The sequence below is a fragment of the Mya arenaria genome, chromosome 6 (assembly GCF_026914265.1).
Source record: "Mya arenaria isolate MELC-2E11 chromosome 6, ASM2691426v1".
NCBI classification, from domain to species: domain Eukaryota; kingdom Metazoa; phylum Mollusca; class Bivalvia; order Myida; family Myidae; genus Mya; species Mya arenaria.
Window position 1 is genome coordinate 81,395,197 of NC_069127.1, and position 6,341 is coordinate 81,401,537.

At 31.4% G+C, this 6,341-nt stretch overlaps 1 long non-coding RNA gene across 1 annotated transcript; it reads left to right on the forward strand.

The window, feature by feature from the left end:
* Positions 1–203: 203 nt before the first annotated feature.
* Positions 204–3,324, forward strand: LOC128237088 (uncharacterized). The gene is made up of 4 exons (XR_008261497.1): positions 204–274; positions 680–779; positions 2,986–3,030; positions 3,269–3,324. It is a non-coding gene; the product is annotated as an uncharacterized LOC128237088 (long non-coding RNA).
* Positions 3,325–6,341: the final 3,017 nt, after the last annotated feature.

The window sequence follows — 6,341 nt, forward strand, 5'->3', positions numbered from 1 at the left end:
GGTATAGTACCCGGATTGCCAATATAGTAATGTTTTAAATGTTTTTAATTTGCTGGGAAAATCACACACAATAAGTTGTAAATACAAATATAACAAGCAATTTCTTTTCACACGCGTGACGACTACATGAGATAAATGTGAAATTCCATACATTATTATGTTGTTGAATAGTATAAGGGTTTAATTGTAATTGTTTATTTTTCAGTTACAAGGGGATATTCAGAATTTGAAAGAAAAACTGGTAAATAAAGACAGGCAGATTGCAGATATGCAGGTAATATGCCGTTAAATCTTAAATGCTTAAAATGGTAAATGTTTTAAACTATTTTGATTAATTATTGACATGTCTTTTTATTGTATCGTAATATTTCCATTTCTGTTAAGAGACCTTGTCGGTGTTCAACTTTTAATGTAGTGTAAATAAATAAGCATAGGCCCTCTATTTTGTAACAAGTATTTCATTATATATGAACAACCTTATAAAGAACATAAAAAAGGAAAGCACACATGCTTATCTATAAATATTATTCATAAAATGAACATGAATTCTCTGTGAATATACGCCTATACACATTTTCAGAGAGTATTATGTTTTGTACTATTAAAATGTTTATTCAATATTTCCTATGTCGATTTAGAAAAATATGGCAAATTTTGAGGCCATGAACATATATTTCAGGCAAACCAAAACAGAATGTATGCAGAGAATGATAGTCTAATGCTCAAGAGTGAAAATGGCAGAACAGACAGCAGCAAGGGCAAGGGCTTCCCTACCAAAGGTACCGTTTTTTATATGGAAATAAATTATATTCAATGAAGCTCGTTATTTCTCATGATTATTATGTATATGTGCATGTTTATAGCTTCAACTTAAATAACAAACTCCACAGCCTCTAACCACATACATAAATGCCGCATCTTATCAACCTAGAAGTAAATGGGGTACCTATTATGACCATATTCCTGGCATTTGTTTTAGCTCGTCTGTTTAAGAAAGATGAGCTTACATCATGCAAACGTGTTAAAGTTGATATATGTGTAAGATGATTGACAAGTATATTATAAATCATAGTTAACCAAAGGGTCAACATTCATAACTCATGTAGTTCTTATTACTAATTTGCATTTTGGTAAAATATTGTTACACCAGCAAACAATGCCAGATTCGATAAGGTTTGTTTGTTTGAAGAAATACAACTTAAAACTAGGCTGAATTCATTTATTACATATGACTGATAATATTTGATAGACATACTTTTCTCCTACCTCAGATAAGTAGATCCAAAAATTTGGCCATGCAGGAAATTAGTATCTTGCCCTCGGGCAAAGATAAAACAAAGACCCGTATGAAATACAGTTGAACACTGCTATTCCGAACACCGTTTATCCGAATTGATCGCTGTTTTTTTTTGGTCCCGATTTTACTCCTACTTTCTTTAACTAAATTTTTAATCCTTAACCCGAAATCGCTAGTCCGAATTAATCGCTATTCCCAAGTAAAAATTACGGGCCCGATTTGGTATTTCATACCTATTTATCAATTCTTATTTCGAACCTTATCATGTCATAGTTTTTCACACCATACTTCAATTACACTAGGGCATGGGCTTGGGGTGACAATGGAGCACAATTAGCGCTTGTTAAAGAATGAAATTGAGCACGCGTATTTTACAATCATCGATGTCAGAAAATTAGCAATTCATTTAGGTGATGTAGTGTGTATATAATTTATGGTTAACACAACATGAATATCAATCGAAAATACGCATTGCTCACTTAACCCGCTACCGAATAATCCGTACTATGTTCCGAATGCATACATGTGCTGTCAATTTGTTTTAAACGTTTTATGTTTTAATAAAGAAGTAAAAAAAAGGAATTATTTGTCCTTTAGTACATAATAAATCAACAAATATTTTTGTATAAGAAATATCACTCAAACCGAATGTATCATATTGGTAACGTGTAACCGAAATTGCAATCTTCACGACTTAGTATATCACGTCATCTACTATTCGCGAACGCTGTCAATTTTATGAATGTTGTTAATCCGAAATATCGTTATCCCGAAATATTTTTGGGTCCCTATGATTTTCAATTAACGGTGTTCAACTGTACGTTTTTATTGTCATAAAGAGTTCCAGTAAAAATACATTTTTACCTCATTTTGTTAAACTGAGATGGGAGAAAAACATATACCATAGCCGCCCGTATAAGAAAGGTTCGTCCCAACACTCGCTCAGGGTGTTCTGTAAAAACTCAGTAAACCTCGAGTAAACCTCGTTTCCACAAAACACCCGACGCACAGGTTGGTAATGAACCTATCTTACGCTCTCGGCCATGTAGAATACTAATAATAACGTTGATACGTAATCGAATTAGCTAAACACTTCCAACTAAAAAAAAGAAATTGCCAACCGCAAAATTAAGTTAAAGTTATAGTTCAGTAGTTGTAAAGATTGTATGAAAATAATAATTGAATTTAAGAAAAACAACTTATACATGCTAAATTATTAATGTTTATTTTCCATGATTTCTTTACCAAAGATAACTGGCAAAATCTTATTTTATGTAACAATTATAACTGAGCATAATAAATGATTTTAGTAATGAACTGAAACTTTCCTACCAGTATTCAAATGAAAACTTGGCAAGTGGCATACATGTATTGCATATCACATTCATGTTGTATGCAAAATAATAACAATATGCAATATAATACTCAGCCATATTCATGAATTTGGCAACCGAAGAAATAGTGCAAAACAAATCATACATACTTAAGAGCAAAGTATACTTTTGCAATTGCTTTAGAGCCCCGGTCCTGTGGTTAGACCATATACTTTAAAATCACGCTGTTGCGGATTCGAATCCCGCCTCCGTCCAGCATATTTTTATTATGGTTTCCCCACCTCTGTTTGTTATATGCTTTTCATAAAGTTAATCGTTATTTTAGTACAGCAGGATTCAAAAATATATTTTCAGACAGCAGAAACTGAAACTTTAGCCGAAGTAGCAGACCATATGACGGTATGTTCAAGTATAAATACAGAAATATAAAGCCATTTGTCTATTAAAGTATGAAACATTATATAACAAACCATTTGTCTATTAAAGTATAAGACATTATATAACAAATATACTGAACTTAAAATGATCATTAATTGGATTTTGGCTGTAATGGCAATATGTAGTATACACTGTAATTTTAAGAATACACCACATCTATAAAATCTAGGAAATACTTATATGTTTGGTTCGTCTTCAGGTGGCAGTTGTGGAATATACAAACCAGAGTGTGTATATTGGAGAAATGGAGGGAAACATGATGACAACGTAAAAAATAAACAGAGCGTGATTTTGAATCCCTTGGACAAAATGGAAATTAATCGTCGATTTTCAATTGCAAAATTCAAAGGATGTAAGAAAGACAACGTAATACAATTATCGGAAATTCAGATTCAACTTATAAATCAGTCCGTAGCTTCGTATTGTTCCATACAAGCTTCAGACATCTAAAACCTCATATATTTGGTATGATCATAAATATCAGATAACAGTGTGCCTGTACATTTCTTTTAAACCTTGTTTTTGTATTTCAGTAAGCTTACATTGTGTTTACATTTTGTAAATATTTGTACATTTTATGATTGAGTTATTTTTTATTTACTTTAGCTTTGCCTTAAAGCCTTTTTTATTTTAGTAAGTAAATAATTCAAGTTTCATTTTTTGAACAGAGAGAATCGGTCAATGGCGAAGTCGGGAATCTAGTCTTGGTCTCTCGAGAGCCATTCCAGTATGCTAAGCTCTTACCCTACATAACTCATTATTAAAGTTCTTCCTGTGATTTCTGTGATGGAGTTTTTTTTATTTATCCACTGCTCTGTGCATAAAGCCTGACATATTTGAGAAAGTGCCGTCTTTGGTATTCATGAAATATTACATTTATATCCTTTATTGTCACTTGATAACAGTTCGAAGGCTTTGGCTCATCTACTCTGTGTTTATTATATATTTTTTTCAATTTTCTTTTCATAATTAGTTTGTATGAAATACCCCTTCTTACAACAACATTTGTGTCCAACATAAGCTGACTCAGAGTCTGATATAGTGACATCCTTGTAGGAAATATAAATCCACTTTTAAATGTTTGCTATAGGTTGTTTAGCATATACTATAAAGTATTCCGATCAAGAAAATGTCTTGTAAATGACGAGAACGAATGATAGAAGTATTATTATTTTCTTGAATAGATAACTTTAAGCAGATACTTTAGGTTTATTTTAATGATATGGAAAGAAACATAGAACAATAAAAAAGTATTGAACCTGCTCCATGTTTACTGATGAAACATTCACCAATTATGTTAATCATGTTCTCGATGACTTTTTTTATTTAAGCATACTTTAAATGTACAGTTCATAACATACACTTAGTTGTTTGTCATTCACGTTGTGAATAATTTTTTAAAACTGTATGTGTTATAACCGAAAAATGTTCAATACTGCTATTCATTTAAATGCCCCAGTCTGAGAGGCAAATAGATTTCACTTTTCTGTATGTTCGTCGGTTCATTCAGCTGTCACAAAACATTTTGTCACACGTATCTCCGGCAGTAAATTAGCAAGAGTCGTAAAACCAGCATGTCTAGTTTTGCATCTTAAGTTCTATTTGTCTGTTGGGTGTTTGTATGTTTGTCAAATAATCATATTTGTATTTCACTTCATCTGGTAACATCCCCGAATTGTTTTGGTTATGTTACCAAACCTTTCAAGATTTAGTTGGTAATATTCCCAGAAATATATTTAACTCTGTCAATAAATGTGAGCTGGTTAAGCTCTGCGATTATGTTAAAGAATCAGTATGTATTCGTAATGTTATTCCTAATAATTATTATTATTATTATTATTAATTTAGTTCATCCTCTGATACTGCTGCCTTTACGTCAACATATTTGTGTCTTTAACCATAGCACTAACCATGTACAAGCATTTGATATCAAAAAACCTAAGTGTATGTGTTTAGACGATGTTCTGATGTATATGACTTATAAACGTCTGTTCTGTTCTTTTCTGTGTTTTTTTTTAAATCATAATATGCGAAAGTCCACACTTGTATTTAAAAAAATTATTGTCCAATTGTAAACTTGCAAGAGACATACCTGTAATACTGAAATAACATTCTAGTAGGTTTAAACAACCAGGAATATGTAATCTATGTCTTTCTATCAATCAACACTTATTAGAGTCAAACGTCATGGTCATAACTCATATTCGCCATTAAAATGTTGTCGTATTTACTTATTCCCTTCTAAGAGGACACATTTTATCTGCAAATATCTGTTACCATCTGAACACGATTGAACACTATGTCTACTATCCTTACACTTTGAATGGTCATAATCTTTAAACTGCCTTAAAGTCATCCAATGGCAATGACCAATCAGCTGTCATTTAAGTCCATGCATATTTCGATTGTTCAAATAATCCTGACAACATGGCGCTCAGGGGGTGGTGGGGATTAATGTTTGACAAACATCTCTTGTTATAAAATGTTTATATTTTTATTGGAAATATTACCAAACATTTGCAAATATTGCATGTTTTAGAAATGTTTAGAACAATTTTAGTCATACTTTAGATTATTCTGGGAATATTACAAACATGCTGAAAAACCTGCTGTTAATTTTAATACTATGCAATGTAGATTTTGGTAATATTTCCAGAATGTTTCATGTCCTACAGCAGCCCACGTGGAGCTTTTTCTTTTGGATTATTTTATTTCAATTCATCTTTTGATATGCCCAAAAAAGTTTTGGTAATGTTTCCAAATATTTCAAGATAATATAATTGTATTCAGGATGAATTTGAGAACGATAACGGAAAATGTTCGTAATTCATTTTGGGAATATTACCAAATATTTGTGACAATTCTAGTTTAAGAATGATATAGAAAATCTCTCGGCATAATATGGATTATTTTGGGAATGTTCTCAAAAATGTTGAAAAGCCCCAGTTTTCAATACTATACTATGAACTGTTTGGTCCTACATAAACTATTTGTGGAGTTTTCAAAGGCTTTTTGTTGAATTAGTTTGTTTCAGTTCATCTGGTAATATTCTCAAAAATGTTTGGTAATGTTACCAAATATCACGATCAAATTGGTAATATTCCCAGAAAACCTGGACATTTTATTCAGAATCCTAGCAGAAAATGCTCATCATTTATTTTGGGAATATTACCAAATATTTGTGACTTTTCATAATTGAAGAATATTTTTGAAAATTTCTCGGCATAATATCGATAGTTTTGGGAATGTTCCCAAAAATGTTAAAACCCCCA